The 20,557-nt window shown below is 46.3% G+C and overlaps 1 protein-coding gene across 2 annotated transcripts in view; it reads right to left on the minus strand.

Moving 5' to 3' along the window:
* LOC133424392 (GTPase IMAP family member 8-like) overlaps positions 1-9,291 on the minus strand; it is a 51,929-nt gene extending 42,638 nt beyond the window's left edge. For both annotated transcript variants that reach the window (XM_061714958.1, XM_061714957.1), the window contains exon 1: positions 9,081-9,291. The gene's annotated coding sequence lies outside the window, so the exon portion shown is untranslated. The remainder of the gene's footprint in view (positions 1-9,080) is intronic.
* Between the last annotated feature and the right edge of the window lie 11,266 nt (positions 9,292-20,557).

Here is a 20,557-nt window from a genome sequence, read left to right on the forward strand (position 1 = left end):
CCCATATGCCCATGTGAACTCTGAACTTATAAATGTATACGAACATTTTGTGAATGTGTATATTCAACTTTGAAACTGCTCAGCTGAAAATCGGCTGTAATGTGCCTCCAAAAATGGCCGCCTTGCCATTAACTACAACCCCCAGCATGCCTTGCGTGGGGGGGGTGGCGCCTACAAGCGGCGCGCATCCAATCGCAATGAGGCACCGATGACGTCACCGCAGCGCGCGTAGGATCAAAACGCTGCGCTGCTCGTTCATCTTTCTCTTTTTTCCTTCATCAACCGGTGGGCCAGCACATACTTTTGGCTCCGGGCCAAGGTCCCATCTTCCTTTCTCCCCCCGGCTGGGGGGAGGTGTAAGGCCCCTCCATCGGATCGGGCCGCTCCGTTGGACCTGCAGCCCGTTGAAGCCGCGGAGCCGCTCCCATTAACTCGGTCTCAACTTTTCATCCGGAGCTCCGACTCCTGCTTCACGTGTCCCCGGTCCCTGGGAGCTGGAAAGGGGGGGGGGGGGGGGGGGGGGGGGGGGGGGGGCGCTTTGAAGCTCGGCCCCGGCCCAGGGTGAGACCCGTTCCTCTGTTCTAACCTCTCTCTCTGCTCTCAAACTTCACCTGAAAGGACCTGTGGACAGCCTGCTCCGCGCAGAACCGAGACGCATCCCGCCACCCCGTCCCGGGGCCACGCACTCACCAGCCGACGGGCACCCGCACTCTGAAGAAGTGGACCGGCCCCGCGCGCACCCGAGACGACGTGATAGCCTCCGGACCGGGGGGGGTGGCGCCGGGTGCTTCAGCTGTACCCCCGTCCTATCGTGATTCCAGAGTCAGGAGGAGGAGCGGGAGAGGCGGGAGAACTCTTGGAATGGACTCCGACCAAAGACCCGGCAGGAACCCCTGATCGGCACCCGGAGACCCGAGGAGGCGTGAGGTTTTGAGACCTGGGTGTATGAGTTTAACTGGGAGTGTTACAGAGCTAAATCTGTGTTCAGAGCTGAGATTACATCAGCATTATTATCATGACTGTTGTCATCAATTTGTAGTCACCACTTTCTGCTAGTCATTCATGTTTTAAAGCGCCGTTTCGCCAGTTGATCACGGTTTAAACACCGGGATCACCACCCGTTCTAATTGCACGTGGCGTGGTTACAGTCCCGCCATCTTTAAAATACCAAAGGAGCCCGGCTTCTTTGAACACCGCAGCCATGTTTTAAACCGTACATGTTCGTGATATCATTTTTATTATTGCTTTGATTTCTTTTTCCATTCCATGCATTTAACTGTCATTTCATTTTTATTGATTGTTGTTTTTCTAGTTAGTTAATGGTTTTATAATACTTAAGTTCTGCCATCGGGATTTATTGGGTATTTGTTTATCATCTTTGATACCCGTATGTAAATAAATTCTGCTTGATTTTTAATGAGTGGTTGTTGTTATTTCATGCAAGATTCATTCATTCATTATCTTACCCGCTTTATCCCTTGCAGGGTCACGGGGGTCTGCTGGAGCCTATCCCAGCTTATTTTAGGTGAGAGGCAGGGGTTACACCCTGGACAGGTCACCAGTCCATCACAGGGCCACATATAGACACACAAACCATGCTCACAATCACACTCACGCTCACACCTACGGACAATTTATAATCACCAATTAACCTAATATGCATGTTTTTGGACTGTGGGAGGAAGCCGGAGTACCCGGAGAAAACCCACGCAAGCACGGGGAGAACATGCAAACTCCACACAGAAAGGCCCCCTACCGGGCCTGGGAGTCGAACCGGGGACCTTCTTGCTGTGAGGCAACAGTGCTAACCACTAAGCCACCGTGCTGCTCATGCAAGATTTGGTCACAAATTGATTTGTTTAAGCAGAACCTAGTGTTCGGATCTCACCCTTCAATTACTGTATTAGGCATAAACCTTAATCATATGAGACTGATTTTCTGCTGTTTAGTTATCATTTTCCCCCGGAGTAAGGCCCCGGGGGTGGTGCCCCTACGAGAATTATTATCATTTTGATAATACAATTTGATAAATAGTCAACTTTATTAATTATTAATAATTATTAATAATATTCATTAATAGCCTTCGATAACTGATCAGCTTAGCTACCTGAGTTGCACAACACTGGTGTTGGTAAATCTCTAGGTAGTGTAAACTCTAGTGTGTTAGAGTCAGTAGTCATAGTTGCAGCTATAGAACAAGACTATAATAGTTAGTCTCAAATATAGCTTTGTGGTAGATATGCTGCTATAGGCCTATGCTGCAGGGGGGGACTGACATGATCCACTGGGCGGTGCCTCTCACCCTTCTTCTCCTCTCCTCTTCCCTTCCTCTCTTCTCCATTTACATTTTTATTTATTTAAGTATCTCATAGTTATCATTTTTGTCCATCGCTCCTGTAGTTTCTTGTGCTGGCCCCTTTTTTCTTCTTTTTTTTCTCTTTTGTACATGGTGCAGCATCTTGGCGAAAAGCATCTCTAAATGCACAACACCTGAACCTGCAGCGTGGGAGTGAGAGGGGCAGGGTAACGGCCCGGTCAGGCGGGGGAGAGGTTTGTCCGTCAAGACTCCTCTCCCTGGCCCTGCCCCTTCTCAAGCTTTCCCCAACCCTGCACCGAACCTGGGGCTTGCTGATTGGGCCGGAGCTTCGGGAGCTGCGTGCTGGCCGGCGGTCCCCACCCCGGGTCATCCCGCTGCTGCTTCCACCTGCCTGCGGTCCCCACCCCCGGTTATCCCGTTGCTGCTTCCACCTGCCTGCTGTTTGCTGTTGATGTCCCCGATCCCCAGTTTGGCCCTCGGCAGGAGGGTCCCCCCTTATGAGCCTGGTCCTGCTCAAGGTTTCTTCCCTCCTAAAGGGGAGTTTTTCCTTGCCACTGTTGGCTTAAGGCTTTTCTCCCACTAGGGGAGTTTTTACCTGCCATTGTTTATGTAATAACTGCTCGGGGGTTTATGTTCTGGGTCTCTGGAAAGCGTCTGGAGACAACATATGTTGTATTAGACGCTATATAAATAAAATTGAATTGAATTGAATTGAACATATTAATGGTGTCCTGCACAGGGAGGGTGCTACTCTAGGGGAAAGTACCATGTGGGGGCGAATGTTGTGGCTGATCTGTGAAGGCATTCTGGGTCATTTATCCAGCAGCTTAAATGTTCAGAGAAATCCTCTTACTGCTCTGCAGACAATCAGCCAGCTCCTCGTGCTTAATTCTCCTCAGGAAGTTCACTGTGATCTTCACAAACGCCTCTCTGCTCCTCCTCTGCTCTTCATCCTCACCCTGCAACACATGCTCTAGGGATTCTGGGTAATCTGGACTCAGACCCCTCTGGATCTTCTGCAGCTCGTTCTTCACAAACATGACAATGTTGTCCTCCAGCAGCTGGAACAGAAGATCACACGAAGGACACAATCAGACTGAAACCACAGAGACAAACATCAGGTCCATGATGGACAGACTGACAGTCCACTGGTCTCCAGAGACCAGCATGGAGACAAACATCAGACCAATGTTGGACAGACTGACAGTCCACTGGTCTCCAGAGACCAGCATGGAGACAAACATCAGGTCCATGTTGGACAGACTGACAGTCCACTGGTCTCCAGAGACCAGCATGGAGACAAACATCAGACTCATGTTGGACAGACTGACAGTCCACTGGGCTCCAGAGACCAGCATGGAGACAAACATCAGACCCATGTTGGACAGACTGACAGTCCACTGGTCTCCAGAGACCAGCATGGAGACAAACATCAGACCCATGTTGGACAGACTGACAGTCCACTGGTCTCCAGAGACCAGCATGGAGACAAACATCAGACCCATGTTGGACAGACTGACAGTCCACTGGTCTCCAGAAACCAGCATGGAGACAAACATCAGACCCATGTTGGACAGACTGACAGCCCACTGGTCTCCAGAGACCAGCATGGAGACAAACATCAACAGAACAGAAGGAGAAGCAGTTGTTGTTCATAGACAGACCTGAAAGATGGAGTCCAGCTGGGTCTGATGCTGCTGGACAGACGGACCGCTGGGGGACTCTGAGATCTGCTGGTCCACTCTGTGGAGGAACCAGGAAGAATTAGCTCACATCATGTCTGTCCTCACAGAGACAAACACCAGCTGAAGGTCCATGAAGTCCTGTTTGGATTAGGACAGTCCATCAGAGGACTGGTGGTGCTGAAGGTTTACTAGTCCTGCTGATCCACGAGAACATGTGACCTCAGTGAGAGCTCTGCTCATTCACACAAGATCCAGTTCTGCTCCAAGAAAAGTTACAAGATCAAGAAGACGGACAACCGATGGAGACATGAAGCAGCTGATGAACTCTGGATTATCACCAGGATCAGTAAGAGGAACTCTGGACCATCATCAGGATCAGTAAGAGGAACTCTGGACCATCATCAGGATCAGTAAGAGGAACTCTGGACCATCATCAGGATCATTAAGAGGAACTCTGGACCATCACCAGGATCAGTAAGAGGAACTCTGGACCATCATCAGGATCAGTAAGAGGAACTCTGGATCATCATCAGGATCAGTAAGAGGAACTCTGGATCATCACCAGGATCAGTCCTCTGGAAGGTGAGACCTCCAGATGTGTCAACCAGAGGAAAAAGCTCCTGACAGGAGATGAAGATCTATGAGGAGGAAGCTCAGATCACCATCAAGTGATGGAGGACCACAGGGGTCCAGGACTACATGGATCTACTCAGGAAGAAATATGTGGACATTTCCTAACATGAGGACTGATGTAAATACATGTAATGTGTTTGAATACATCTCACCTCTCTGAAGAAGAATGTTGGTCTTCTTTAAAGTTAAGAATATATTCCTTTGAGTGGTCGCTCTTCAAGGACAAACAGCTGGGTTCATGTTCAAGAGAGTCTCCTTTCTGATGGATTCTGATAGAAGACAAAAGTTCAAAATGTATATATTCTATCTATATGAAAAAGAAGTTATACAGATACAAATATTTAGTCTATTTAAAAAGTATTAAACATAAATCATTGGCAGCGTTTGGATACACTCACCTCTTTACAGCAGAACGTTGGTCTCCTGTAAAGGTAATAAACCTGCCAATTGACCGGTCGCTCTTCAAGGACACACAGCTGGGTCCAGGTCCAGGTCCAGGTCCAGGTCCAGGTCCAGGTCCAGGTCCAGGTCCAGGACCGGGTCCGGGTCTGGGTCCGGGTCCGGGTCCAGGTCCAGGTCCAGGTCCAGGTCCAGGTCGATTCCTGTAATAATCATGTTTGGTGATGTGAGTCTTGAGCTCTGACATGCAGAAGAGTCAGGGACAGTTAGAGATGCTCATCTCACCTCTGAGCTTTGCTTTGACTCTCATGTTCCCCACACAGAGAGGTTTTAAAGGGAGGGACTCCCTCCTCTCTGTCCTCACATTGGTCCATTCTGCTGAATTCACGTCCACATCAGCTCACACACACGCCTTCATCTGCAGAGGAAACACACATCACTGGTGTTGGACAGAGATCAGCTGATCCTGCTCTGGTTTGTTCCTCTCTTTTGTTTTTTTGCTTCTACTGAGCAGTAGAGGTCACTTGGCTCTTTTTTAATTTTTGTTTCTTTCGTATCCTTCAAATGTTGGAAAGGGTTCATAACATAACATGACGTCATCACGTCAGACATTGGCTACGCCCACTGATACTTTTCAACAGGGTGGGGGGGGGGGGGGGAGGGGTAAATCACTTCAAATACAGCAATGTTACTGTATGTCATTCTGACCCAGGATGTATTTGTTAGGTAAAATAGGGTATATTCTAGCCCAAAACACAATGGTATGACTGTAATTAGGAAAAACATCAATACATTGAAAGATTAGTCCCACCAAAGAATAAAAAAAAAACAACTTTTTTTTACATTTTTATCCAGGCTGGAGCTATGAGGGGCAGAATCTATACCTGACAGATCATGTGACCCAACAGGGGTAAAAATTAAACTTAATCCTATGACAAAACCAAATACATTTTTGGAAGGTATTTGGTAGATTAACATAAGTCAGAATGAAGCTCATACATGCCTCCTGCTTTGAAATAATGACCATTGAACCTTGACCTTGATGCATTTTTAAAGGTCTTATAATTACGCAATAAAAGGGACTATAGACATGAAACCAACTGTTATGGAAAGCTCTTGATCTAATGTATCATGCCAGAGTAGTCATCACTAGGTGGCGCTATAATATAAGGGTAAAACATGGTTAAATTAAATGTTCACACATTTAACAATTATATATTTAAAATATATTTACACAGATGTGTGTATCATGCCCTTAAACTACTATGTACACTCTTATTTTAGTATTAACAACCTCCATTTCTGTGAAAAAAAAACAATATTAGCTAAGAACTACATTTCCCTAGAGTCATGCTATACAGCTTTATGCTAATCAGCGCCATATTTGTAGTCACATTGGTTTGGGTTAAACCTAGAGTAACCCTAACCCTAACGTGTAAAAACGTTTTAAAAAACATACATCAATTGAATATATCTATTATGTAGTGCATCTGAAATAGTAACTACATTTTATAGAGATGATGTATGTTAAGGAATTGTAATTATGTTTGTTTATTTAGGATACTTAATTTAACGTCATGTAACTGACTGATGTATTCACAGTGATTCAATATAAGTTGTAAATGTACCTGTGTACGGTTTATTTTAATATTTACCGTTCAAAAGCACAATATATTTAACGGTTTACTTCCACGTAACAGTAATCAATCACCACACATCCACGATCCATAAATTGAAATGTTAAATAAAGTTCATAAATAAAAAAAACAAAACAAAACACGTCCATGTCAGTGCCTCGTCACGTGATCAGGATCTCCGCTCATCACTTTCCCAGGGAATTCCCTGTGTTTGACGGAATGGGAGAATGGTTAAAACAATGAATTTAAATATCGCCTGTCTCCACTTCCTGGTTCAAAAGCAATTAAAAATGATATTTTGTGGCTGGACGATACTCTGGTTAAGGTCTGGTTAGGTTAAAGCATCACTTATGATTGGTTAGAAGTAGGAAACGCTTGTGGTTTTGCTAAAAATAATAATTTCACATCACTTACGCCACCTCCGTCGTCATGGCAACAGCAAACAACATGGTTAAATACTCGAATTTACGTTAAATACTAGAAAACACGGTTAAATACTCGCCATCAAAATACTGTTAAAAATCATCAAAACCCCATTAAAACACTGTTAAAACAGCGTTAAAAACATGCTTTTACAAACTGACAGTAACTTGCACATCAAAAACTCATAACTTAGCCACTATAATAAGAATAATATATTCAATTCAATTCAATTCAATTTTATTTATATAGCGTCTAATACAACAGAGTTGTCTCTAGACGCTTTACAGAGACCCATACCCAGAACATGACCCCCGAGCAGTTATTACATAAACAATGGCAGGTAAAAACTCCCCTAGTGGGAGAAAAACCTTAAGCCAAACAGTGGCAAGGAAAAACTCCCCTTTAGGAGGGAAGAAACCTTGAGCAGGACCAGGCTCATCAGGGGGGACCCTCCTGCCGAGGGCCAGACTGGTGGGTCAGGGACGGCAACAGCACAGCAGGCAGGTGGAAGCAGCAACGGGATGACCGGGGGTGGGGACCGCAGGCCAGCACGCAGCTCCCGAAGCTCCGGCCCAATCAGCAAGTCCCAGGTTGGGGTGCAGGGTCAGGAAAAGACTTGTGCTCCGTAATGCAAGCTACAAGCCACCCACGACCACCTGCAGGACAAAAGAGAGAAAAGGGAGGAGAAGGGGGGGCCAGCAACGGGATGACCAGGGGTGGGGACCGCAGGCCAGCACGCAGCTCCCGAAGCTCCGGCCCAATCAGCAAGTCCCAGGTTGGGGTGCAGGGTCGGGGAAATTATTATATTATTATATATACATAATAATAATGTAATAATCCGTGTATATATCACGACAACGGATCCCATTGACTTCTCATAGGTAAAATATCCGTGGTGCTCACATGGAATTATACCATTTCCGTGTTGGTGCCACGGAAAATAGTGATGAGAGGTCGTGGGCATTTCACAGATTTTTGTGAGATCAGGTTGGTTTTCTCGTTAGCTACGCCAGAACTTTTTCTGAGGGGAGCACTATTGCTCGGAATCCGTGACTCACTGTAATCGTTGTCTCTCAGAGCACTTAAATCTCAAAAGCATGCATTAACTTCAGGTGATTAGTTGCTTCTCCCGGAAAATAGATTTCCACAGACAACAATGCACGTTAAATTGGAGGCTGCGATTCAAAAAGGTTTTGAACCACTTGCCTATAGCAGCATCTAGTGTCCACACAGAAAATAAGACATAAGATACGACACACTACACACCGGCCCCTAATCAGCTAAAGGACAAACAAACATGACAATCCTCAAATGGATATTACAAAGGAGACAAAGACGTCGATGTGGCTCACAGTCATCTGGACCCCTGATACCATGTACAGCTTAGAGATGGGTCTCTCAATAATAGTGGACTCAGTTTTCAACCTCACAGATCTTCCAAGATAGATAATCTTGGAATACTTCCAAAACCTTTCCAAATATATCTGTAACAGATGCAGCGTAGAAGAAGTGGAACACTCCTGTTGAGCTGGGATGTCACATTTAGATTTAAGTCATGGACGACTTCTAGCTCCCACTGCTTCAGCGTTTTATTATCTCCAGATGACTTTTAGTGTGGCAAACGCCGACCAAAACAATGTCATGACTGTTCATTTAAATGTGATATCTTTTGTCTTGATTAGAAGTAAGAGCCAACAAAGTTCTACTCTCGCTGTCTTAGCTTTGTTCATCTGATTAGTTACTGTATATACTGTTCATATCCTGTTTATACATATTTTATACGTATCTTTTGTATTTTTTATATATTTTTTATTTCTGACTTTTCAGTCTTTTTACCCCTCCCCTATATGTGTGTACTGCTGACAACATAGAAGTTTCCCCATTGAGGGAGAAAATAAAGGATATCTTATCTTATCTTATCTTAACTAAGTTAATGTTCATCACGATGTTTTAATCAGTAAGTATAAGAAAAACATAGAGCCTTACCTGGACAGGTGATTCCTGACATCAGGTCTCGGTGGTACAGGTTCCCAGAAAAGTATGTTTTAACATTCAGAACACTGTCGTCCCGGGAGAAGTCTTATCAGTCTGTGTGTCTTGTGTTAAAATACCTGCAGTGTTGTTAACGCAGGTGGAACAAGGAAGTGTCTTAGGACAAGACTTGGCTTGCCTGAACCGGTTCCAGTGCTGGTTTGTTTTTTCATGCCCACTAAAAGACAGGTTGTTTCCTCCTCAGACCCATGATGCTTTGCGGCATCCAGATTCATTCTTATTTGAAAATGTCTCCGCCTCCCAGTCTTGCTGTTGCCGTTGGTCTTAATAACTGCCCCCCCTCCGCTTACGTAATTGGTTCTTTCCTCTAGACCAGCAAAGAGTTGTTCTTACCTTGGAAACGGTTTTTCTGGCCCAGAGCCAGATCTTTGTCAGTGGAAACAGAAACTCGTCACTGACCCAGAACCAGTCCTGGAATCGGTTTGGTGGAAAAGGGGTATCAGTCAACTACAGAACACACTTCATCCTTCTGAGTGTGTGATGCAAAAAGTTAAACATAGAATCTCCTCACCCATTCATATATCATTCATATCAGTGTAGTAGATAAAGTAATTTAAAATATCCTAGTTAGTTGTGAATTTATGGTCGTCATTCAAAATAAAACCTCACACTTCACAGGGAAGTCCACAGCGGCCCGGGAAGGAAAAACCTCCAACCACGGCAGACAACATCTGTTCTGTTAAAGAGTTTCAAAGGGTTTCTGTAGGAGAATAAATAATCGTTCTTGAGATTCTTTCTGTTTATTTTTTAAATAATTAATAGTTTGGAGTTTCGTGAGATTACAAACCTATTATATTTGTTTTATTCTTTACTGTCTTTGGTTTGGATTCAGCCTCGAGTGGTCAGCAAGTGAACTGCAAGTCTTTCCTGATTGTATCTAGGTTGTGTGGAGGTTTTGCTAAAAACTATATTTACTTCACTGCATTTATCAGCCTAATTGTCTTCAGAAAATGTGCTCAAATTAATTTTATGTTTCAAAAATGAACTCAAAAGTTTGTCTTTCTCTGTGTCAGCTATGATCCACGTATTGATTGTCCGATAACGATGATAACATGTGCACGTTCCACCGTGTAGCAACAGCACCCTCTGCTGTTTACATCGATTTGGGTGGCAGCCGTGGGCGGGGGCCCCGGCGACCCAATCCCCGTACGACGATTCTGGCTTTAGGGACATGGAATGTCCCCTCGCTGGGGGGGAAAGAGCCTGAGCTTGTGCGGGAGGCTGAGAGGTACCGACTAGAGATAGTCGGGCTCACCTCCACGCACAGCCTGGGCTCTGGAACCCAACTCCTTGAGAGAGGTTGGACTCTCTTCCACTCTGGAGTTGCCCATGGTGAGAGGCGGCGAGCTGGTGTGGGCTTGCTAATAGCTCCCCAGCTCAGCCGCCATGTGTTGGAGTTCTCCCCACTTAGCGAGAGGGTCGCTTCCCTGCGCCTTCGGGTCGGGGATAGGTCTCTCACTGTCGTTTCGGCCTACGGGCCGAACGGCAGTGCAGAGTACCCGGCCTTCCTGGAGGCCCTGGGAGGGGTGCTGGAAAGTGCCCCAACTGGGGACTCCATCGTTCTGTTGGGGGACTTCAACGCTCACGTGGGCAGCGACAGTGTTACCTGGAGAGGTGTGATTGGGAGGAACGGCCTCCCCGATCTGAACCCGAGTGGTGTTTTGTTGTTGGACTTCTGTGCTAGCCACAGTCTGTCCATCACGAACACCATGTTCGAGCATAAGGGTGTCCATCAGTGCACGTGGCACCAGGACACCCTAGGCCGGAGGTCAATGATCGACTTTGTTGTCGTTTCATCTGACCTTCGGCCGTATGTCTTGGACACTCGGGTGAAGAGAGGGGCTGAGCTGTCAACTGATCACCACCTGGTGGTGAGTTGGATCCGCTGGCAGGGGAGGAAGCTGGTCAGACCTGGAAGACCCAAGCGTATCATGAGGGTCTGCTGGGAACGTCTGGCAGATTCCCCTGTCAGGGAGGTCTTCAACTCCCACCTCCGGGAGAGCTTTGACCGGATTCCGAGGGAGGCCGGAGACATTGAGTCCGAATGGACCATGTTCTCCACTTCCATTGTTGACGCGGCCGTCCAGAGCTGCGGCCGTAAGGTCTCCGGCGCCTGTCGCGGCGGCAATCCCCGAACCCGGTGGTGGACACCGGAAGTAAGGGATGCCGTCAAGCTGAAGAAGGAGTCCTACCGAGCCTGGCTAGCTCGGCGGACTCCCGAGGCAGCTGACGGGTACCGGCAGGCCAAGCGGACTGCGGCCCGGGCGGTCGCGGAAGCAAAAACTCGGGTCTGGGAAAAGTTCGGGGAGGCCATGGAGGAGGACTACCGGTCGGCCTCGAGGAAATTCTGACAAACCATCCGGCGCCTCAGGAGGGGTAAGCAGTGCTCCACCAACACTGTTTACAGTGGAGGAGGGGAGCTGTTGACCTCGACTGGGGACATCGTCGGGCGGTGGAAGGAATACTTCGAGGATCTCCTCAATCCCGCTGACACGCCTTCCGTCGAGGAAGCAGAGGCTGAGGATTCAGAGGTTGATTCATTCATCACCCAAGCTGAAGTCACTGAGGTAGTTCGGAAGCTCCTCAGTGGCAAGGCACCGGGGGTGGATGAAATCCGCCCTGAGTACCTCAAGTCTCTGGATGTTGCGGGGCTGTCGTGGCTGACACGCCTCTGCAGCATCGCGTGGCAGTCGGGGACAGTGCCTCTGGACTGGCAGACCGGGGTGGTGGTCCCTCTCTTCAAAAAGGGGGACCGGAGGGTGTGTTCCAACTACCGGGGAATCACACTCCTCAGCCTCCCGGGGAAAGTCTATTCCAGGGTGCTGGAGAGGAGAATTCGGCCGATAGTCGAACCTCGGATTCAAGAGGAACAATGCGGTTTTCGGGGGTGCTCCGAGAGTATGGGGTCGGAGGCCCTCTGCTGAGGGCTGTACGGTCCCTGTATGACCGGAGCAGGAGCTTGGTTCGCATTGCCGGCAGTAAGTCAGACTTGTTCCCGGTGCGTGTTGGACTCCGGCAGGGCTGCCCTTTGTCACCGGTTCTGTTCATTATTTTTATGGACAGAATTTCTAGGCGCAGCCAGGGGCCGGAGGGGGTACGGTTCGGGAGCCACTTGATTTCATCTCTGCTTTTTGCAGATGATGTGGTCTTGTTGGCTCCCTCGAGCCAGGACCTTCAGCATGCACTGGGGCGGTTTGCAGCCGAGTGTGAAGCAGCTGGGATGAGAATCAGCACCTCTAAGTCTGAGGCCATGGTTCTCGACCGGAAAAAGGTGGCTTGCACTCTCCAGGTCGGGGGAGAGTTCCTGCCTCAGGTGGAGGAGTTCAAGTATCTTGGGGTCTTGTTCACGAGTGAGGGGAGAACGGAGCGCGAGATCGACAGGCGGATCGGTGCGGCGGCCGCAGTAATGCGGTCATTGTATCGGTCCGTCGTGGTGAAGAGGGAGCTGAGCTGAAAGGCAAAGCTCTCAGTTTACCGGTCGATCTACGTTCCCACCCTCACCTATGGTCATGAACTCTGGGTCATGACCGAAAGAACGGGATCCCGGATACAAGCGGCCGAAATGAGTTTCCTCCGCAGGGTGGCGGGGCGCTCCCTTAGAGATAGGGTGAGGAGCTCTGTCACCCGGGAGGAGCTCGGAGTAGAGCCGCTGCTCCTCCACATCGAGAGGAGCCAGCTGAGGTTTGTTTATGTAATAATTGCTCAGGGGTTTATATTCATGTTCTGGGTCTCTGGAAAGCGTCTAGAGACAACATCTGTTGTATTAGAAGCTATAATAAAATTGAATGTGCAAAAAGCAACATAATCTCAGGAATCTGAGTCTCTTTGTATCCATGGAAACCATCCCAATCTCACACAGTCTCACAGAGCAGTAACATCAGAAATGTTTCACCTCTATACTCCAAGACTGACCTGCTGATGTCATCATGTTTTCATGTTCCTGGCAAAATCATTTCCCCATTTCTGGTAATAACATGAATAAATAGATCTCCACTTGAACCAGTTCTGTGTACACCCTCCATTAGCACTAGTCTTTGTGACGTCATCAATGAGGTCACATGTCTTTGACGACGTCCCAATGGCTGCATGACAGAGTTGCTGTTTACAACTTTGTGTCTGATGCAACACTTATCACATCTACTGTCACCTTCCTGTTTTCTTCGTCTTTACCAAACAACACTAACACCTGTATGCTGTCATTTTAGGACTGAAGTACTTCTTCAAATAAATTAATTGCACTCATATATTTATTATACCCGCTTATATGCTCTGCAAAGCGATTGAACCTATTTCCTTTTTTCCCTTCACACTCTTCCATTACACTCGGCAGCTGCTCAGCGCCGTATCTGGGCTGACGATGCCATTGATGGCTTTGGCAGAGTTTCGGTGATGTAGAACAGACATTGGTGAAGGCGCTCAATGCCAGCGGCCCCAGAGCGCAGCCCAGGCCAGACGCGCTGGAGGAGATAGGCGCATGTGCGTAACCTGCACAAAAGATGAAATCCAAGTTAAAGCTGTGACATTGGCTAAATGGGGAAAATAAAAATACGTAATTAATGTCAGCATACATTTTTACAATGAAGCTACAGTGGCTGGGGATGATCTGATTCATTCATCTAGAGTAAACTGCAGTAGATCGCGTCGTTTTTGTCTTGATTATTATTGAATTAAATTACAAAAATTAAATGGTTGCCCTCACAGCTCATGAGCAATGATTTAGAATCAGAGTGATGCTGTAGTCCTGCAGCTCTAGGCTGTTTCCCCCACGGCCCGTGGTTGTTGTTATTCTCCGCTTCATCCTCCTCCTCCTCCATCTCCGTGGCATCATGTTTGTGATGTAGGTTCCAGTTCAGCTCTTAACTCGTCCAGAAGCTCCAACATTGCAACGCTAGATAAGGCCATGTGTGTCAATGATCTCTGCTCTCTCTCCGTTACCTTTCGTGATGTCTATGCCTCCTCCTCGCAACAACTGCAGCCGTTTGTGCATAAAGTTGCGCCAGTTAGCGCATGCCTTTCAGACGTGCTAAATATGGACACAAAAACAACCGCTAAGGTTGGTTGAATCTCACTCCTTGTGCTACTTGATCTAGTTGCATCTACTCCTCCCAGTATTTAGCGCGCTCTGACACGAGCGACCACATCGTATATTCGTGCAGATAAACGTGCTAAATGGATTGTGCGCATTATTTAGTCCGATTAACAGACGCCATCCTTGATGTGTCCGTTAGTAAATCAACTGCAACATGTCTTTGTGTGTGTTGTCACGTTTGCATACGTTTTTAAACACGCAACCCTTTAGTAAATCAGAGCCTTGTCATATAAAATGTTGTGCAACGTCACACAAACACACTGATTAACATGTTAGGGTGAAGTGGGGCCTCTTATCCAGTGTCCATTCTCAACATTCTCTTTTATTTCTATATCTCAACAATCCCGGGGCCTCTTACATGACATCATCAACCTGATGTCATTGATGACGTCACAAAGAAGAACGTTCTAAATAGCACTCATCATTATTAGGGCCCGAGCACTGACAGTGCGAAGGCCCTATTGTATCTGTTGGAAATGTTGTTTTTATTTTTACGACAAAATGAGGGCCTTTTTGCCCCCCTAAACGTGCCACAAAAGTCACCAAATTTTGCACGCAAGCCAGGCCTGGCCCATCCATCCATCCATTGTCTATACCCTTTATCCCTTGCGGGGTCACGGGGGTCTTCTGGAGCCTATCCCAGCTCATTTCAGGTGAGAGGCAGGGGTTACACCCTGGACAGGTCACTAGTCCATCGCAGGGCCACATATAAACAAACAAACCATGCACACTCACGCTCACACCTACGGGCAATTTAGAATCATCAATTAACCTACTATGCATGTTTTTGGACTGTGGGAGGAAGCCGGAGTACCCGGAGAGAACCCACGCAAGCACGGGGAGAACATGCAAACTCCATACAGAAAGGCCCCTGCCGGGCCTGGGAGTCGAACCAGGACTCTGATTGGCTAGCATGACTTTATCTTCTCGTTACACTGCCCCCTGCAATGGCTCAACAGCGCCCCCTAGAAAACTTTGTGCCTCAAGCCCCACAATACAGTTTGACGTACATGCACGGAAATCGATACACACCTGTATCATGTCGCAACTAAAAGAAAAGTCTCTTGGCGCCATGGCCAAAACCGAACAGCAAGTCGGCCATTTTCAACGGCCCAAACCGTAACGTGCACCCAGGTGTGTTATACATCAAAATGTGCGTCTCGGCCCTGCGACGATGCGCATTACTTTTCTCAGTCAAAAGCGTTACCGTGGCGACGATAGACGCCAAAAAGCGCGTCCCCCCTTGATCTGATTGGTCCATATTTGATAGTTCCTACTTTCTGCCATAACTTTTGAATGGTTTGACATAAAGAGTCGTGGGTGGTGTCATCGGACTTGGTTTTGAGTCCTTGAACATAATTGGTGCAAATTAGCCCTGCCCCTTCTTCTGATTGGTCGATATTTGATAGTCCCTTTTCTCTGCCATAACTTTTGAATGGTTGTGATAAAGACATGTGGGTGGTGTCATCGGACTCGGTATTGAGTACTTGACCTTCATTGGCCTGAATTAGCCCCAATTTATTACACAAATCTGACTTATTTCAGCTAACTCTGGTAATCCAGCTACTGATCCATAGGCAACTATCATGCCATTACTGTAGGCTATGCCATTGGCGTCGCCAGACAGATTTTACTGGGGCACGTGCCCCAGTATTGATCTGCAGTGCCCCAGTAAAAATTTCACCAGTAAAAAATGAATTTCGGAGTTTTAACTCCACATAGAATACACCAGTGTTGATGAACGCATTCAAATGAACGAATAATCCTTCTCATTTCACCAGCGGGCGGCGCGCATATTTAAAATGCTCGACGAGCCCGGTGCAGTCTTTACGAATGAAGGCTGATTTATGGTTCCGCGTTAGACCAACGCGGAGCCTACGGCGTAGGATACGCGGCGTGCGGACCGTATGGATCGCGTCGCCGCGTACCTTACGCTGTAGTCCGCGCCGTCGATTTAACGCGGTACCATAAATCAGCCTTGACCAGTGAAGAGAGAGACGTTGCAGACGCAGTGTCAGCGAGCCGTCAGATGATGATCCGCTTGTCATTATCTGCAGTACTCGAGTTGAAGGGGGATGAGGGGGGATGGCATCCCCCCTGAAATAAAAACAGTAAAAATCATCCCCCCTGTAAAACTGCCATCCCTCCTTTCCATCCCTTATGTCATTTCATCAATGAATGTGGTTTTACTGCTATTTCAACATTAAGAGTCATCACCAGAAAAATAACACCATAAAAATAACTTATTTGACAATTTTCACCTGTTTCAAGTAAATTTTCACTTGAAATAAGTAGAAAAATCTGGGACAAGATTTATCTTCTTATTACAAACAAAAAAAATATTGTTCCCCTGGCAGATTTTTCTACTTATTTCAAGTGAAAATCTACTTGAAACAGGTGAAAATTGTTGTTTTTTTCCAGTGATGAGTCCTGTTTTAAGTGTAATAAGATTTTTTACTGAAATGAGAAATTTTAACTAGAAATAGAACAAATCATATTCTTATTTTGAGTTTTTGCAGTGCTCCATTATTACTTATCCTGTGAAGGACAGAGTCATATTGATAAGTTCAGAAAAGTGTTTTTTATTGTTGTGTTTTGATGTATTTGATGTAAGCCCAGTGGATATTTAAAGCTTACAGAAGGCTGCATTTAACTGCTGCTATGTCATTCCTGCAGGTGTTTTGGTCAGTGCTATTATTTGTAATATATTATATTATTTGTAATGAGCAAAAATTATCTGTCCCCATATGATAAAATCCACCATCCCCCCTGATTTTTTTTTTACAACTCGAGTACTGATTATCTGCGGGAATTTTACACATCGTCTCCCAAAGAGTCTGACGGTAGGAAACTAACCTTTCTGTGAAGATTATGTCTGAGAAAACAAGTCTGAACGTCTGCCTCGTCAACTTCACATTTGAAATGTCATGTGGAATTAAAGCATCAGTCCAGTGGGAGAAAATATCTGCTAGTCCTTGACAATCAAAAAAGTTCCCAGAAAGACCAAGAGGTCTGATTTCCCAGTGACAGGTAGACAAATTGATAATGCACTACAATGTTGGAGATTTACAGCCTCTGAATAAAGTTGAAACGCCACTAGGACAATACATGATTGTATTCAGCAGGGGTCTCCAACCCTGTCCTGCATGTTCTACATGTTTCCTGCATCATCACAACCTTTACTTAAAAAACCTTCTCTTGACCCAGACACCTTAGCTAATTATAGACCAATTTCCAACCTTCCATTTGTGTCTAAAATTCTGGAAAAGGCAGTTTCAAGCCAGTTATGTGACTATTTGTATAGAAATGATCTGTTTGAAGTCTTTCAGTCAGGGTTCAGAATGCATCATAGCACAGAGACAGCACTTGTTCGAGTCACGAATGACCTCCTTATGGCCTCAGATAAGGGATTAGTGTCCATACTGGTTCTACTGGACCTCAGTGCTGCTTTTGACACTATAGATCATGGCATTTTACTGCACAGGTTAGAGCATGTTGTTGGGATTAAAGGGACAGCTCTATGTTGGTTTAAATCATATCTATCTGACAGGTTCCAGTTTGTTCATGTACATGAGGTTTCTTCAGAACAGTCAAGGGTCTGTTATGGTGTTCCGCAGGGTTCAGTGCTAGGGCCAATCTTGTTCAGTTTATACATGCAGCCGTTGGGAAGTATAATCCAGAATCACGGCATACACTTTCATTGTTATGCTGATGATACGCAGCTCTATTTGTCTATGAAGCCGGATGAAACAGAACCGTTAGTTAAACTTCAGGCATGTCTTAGGGACATCAAGGACTGGATGTCCAGAAATTTCCTGCTTCTAAATTCAGATAAAACAGAGGTTATCATTCTTGGTCCAGAGCATCTTAGGAAGGGATTAGATGGTGTTGCGATGGCTTCCAGTGCAACTGTGAGAAATCTTGGTGTTATTTTCGATCAGGATTTGTCGTTTAAACCATATGTCAATCAGGTTTGTAAAATAGCCTTTTTCCATCTCCGTAATATTGCAAAGATTAGGAAAATCCTCTCACAGAGTGATGCAGAAAAACTAGTTCATGCGTTTGTATCTTCTAGACTAGATTACTGTAATGTGTTGTTAGCAGGATGTCCAAGTAATTTGCTGAATAGGCTCCAGCTGATCCAAAATGCAGCAGCACGAGTACTGACAGGAATTAGCAGGAGAGACCACGTCTCTCCAGTGTTAGCGTCGCTCCATTGGTTACCCGTAAAATTCAGAATCCAATTTAAAATTTTATTACTTGCGTATAAAGCCCAAAACGGCTTAGCTCCGCATTATTTGCAAGACCTGATAGTGCCTTATGTTCCTGTCAGAGCTCTCCGTTCTCAGAGTGCAGGTTTACTCGTAGTTCCTAGAGTATCTAAATGTAGATTTGGAGGGCGGGCGTTCTGCTATCAGGCACCATTACTTTGGAACCAACTTCCAATCTGGGTTAAGGAGGCTGACTCCACCTCCACCTTTAAAACTAAACTTAAAACCTTTCTGTTTAGTAAAGCCTATAGTTAGTGTTTAGTAAACCTCTAGCTGGTGTTGGTAAATCTCTAGGTAGTGTAAACTTTAGTGTGTCAGAGTCGCTCCTGTAGTTTCTTGTGCTGGCCCCCCCTTCTCCTCCCTTTTCTCTCTTTTGTCCATGTTGCAGCATCCTTTGCCGGACACCGGAACCTACAGGTGGTCGTGGGTGGCTTGTAGCTTGCATTACGGAGCACAAGTCTTTCCCTGACCCTGCACCCCAACCTGGGACTTGCTGATTGGGCCGGAGCTTCGGGAGCTGTGTGCTGGCCTGCGGTCCCCACCCCTGGTCATCCCGTTGCTGCCCCCCCCTTCTCCTCCCTTTTCTCTCTTTTGTCCTGCAGGTGGCCGTGGGTGGCTTGTAGCTTGCATTACGGAGCACAAGTCTTTTCCTGACCCTGCACCCCAACCTGGGACTTGCTGATTGGGCCGGAGCTTCGGGAGCTGTGTGCTGGCCTGCGGTCCCCACCCCCGGTCATCCCGTTGCTGCTTCCACCTGCCTGCTGTGCTGTTGCCGTCCCTGACCCACCAGTCTGGCCCTCGGCAGGAGGGTCCCCCCTGATGAGCCTGGTCCTGCTCAAGGTTTCTTCCCTCCTAAAGGGGAGTTTTTCCTTGCCACTGTTTGGCTTAAGGTTTTTCTCCCACTAGGGGAGTTTTTTACCTGCCATTGTTTATGTAATATCTGCTCGGGGGTCATGTTCTGGGTATGGGTCTCTGTAAAGCGTCTAGAGACAACTCTGTTGTATTAGACGCTATATAAATAAAATTGAATTGAATTGAATTGAATCACACCTGATTCTAATTAATGGTCCTAATTAGCTCGTCATCAAGGTCTTGACACTTCTGTTGATGACACAGTTACTTGTATCACGGTGTGCTGAAGCAGGGAAACATCTAAAACATGCAGGACAGGGTTGCCTCGAGGACCAGGGTTGGGAAACACTGATTTAAAGCACCATTTCAGCTTTTTTATTATAAATAAGTGCTAAAAAATTTTTTGCTTGTGCGCTCCGCGCACGAGCATGAATTCTCTGTGCCCCAGCTGTGCCCCAGTACAGTCTTAAGTCTAGTGACGCCCCTGGGCTATGCCGTTGCTTGATGCTTAGCCAGATGCACTTCAGATGTGCTCGGACATTTTAGCTTTATAGCCTCAGCTACTTCTTCCTTCAGTACATCAACTGGAACTGTGGAGACAGTAGATACATCTAGTAAAGATTTACCATATGATGGTGAGTTTATGTGAAAGGCAATCATCATTTGATGCTTTGAAGCCAAAGTCAGTGGTACATTCCTAAAGCAACTTGTGTGTTTAATAATGTTCTTGAAAAAACTATGTTTGGATTCAAATCGCAAACTGTGAATAGAGGGCCAAAACACCTTCTCATCTGTGGGTAGTGTTCGAGATAGTGGTTTTTGGGTGCAAGTCTGACACCAGGGAACAGGTCTTGGTACCTCTGTCTGTGCTCAACAATTTTGCTTTCAAGGTATGAAATGGATTCATCTGTATGAACAGGAGCAACAACTAACTGCACAATATCTTTTAAATCCATCAACACAAGCCATGCTGGCTCATTTTCTGGGACAAGGGGACCTACTGTATCACAAATGGGAGCAACCTCAGTAAGCGCCAATTCTCGTGAGCGTTGCCACCAATAGTTTTCTGACCTAAGAAACTCTGTGGTACAACATGTGGCTTGTTTGTTTTGTCCGACCATTGTCAGTATAGTCAGTATAGCTTTATTCAGTTCATCTAATCTAAATAACGTCCTTGATATCAGTTATTCCGAGAAGTG

The sequence above is a fragment of the Cololabis saira genome, chromosome 23 (genome assembly GCF_033807715.1).
Source record: "Cololabis saira isolate AMF1-May2022 chromosome 23, fColSai1.1, whole genome shotgun sequence".
NCBI classification, from domain to species: domain Eukaryota; kingdom Metazoa; phylum Chordata; class Actinopteri; order Beloniformes; family Belonidae; genus Cololabis; species Cololabis saira.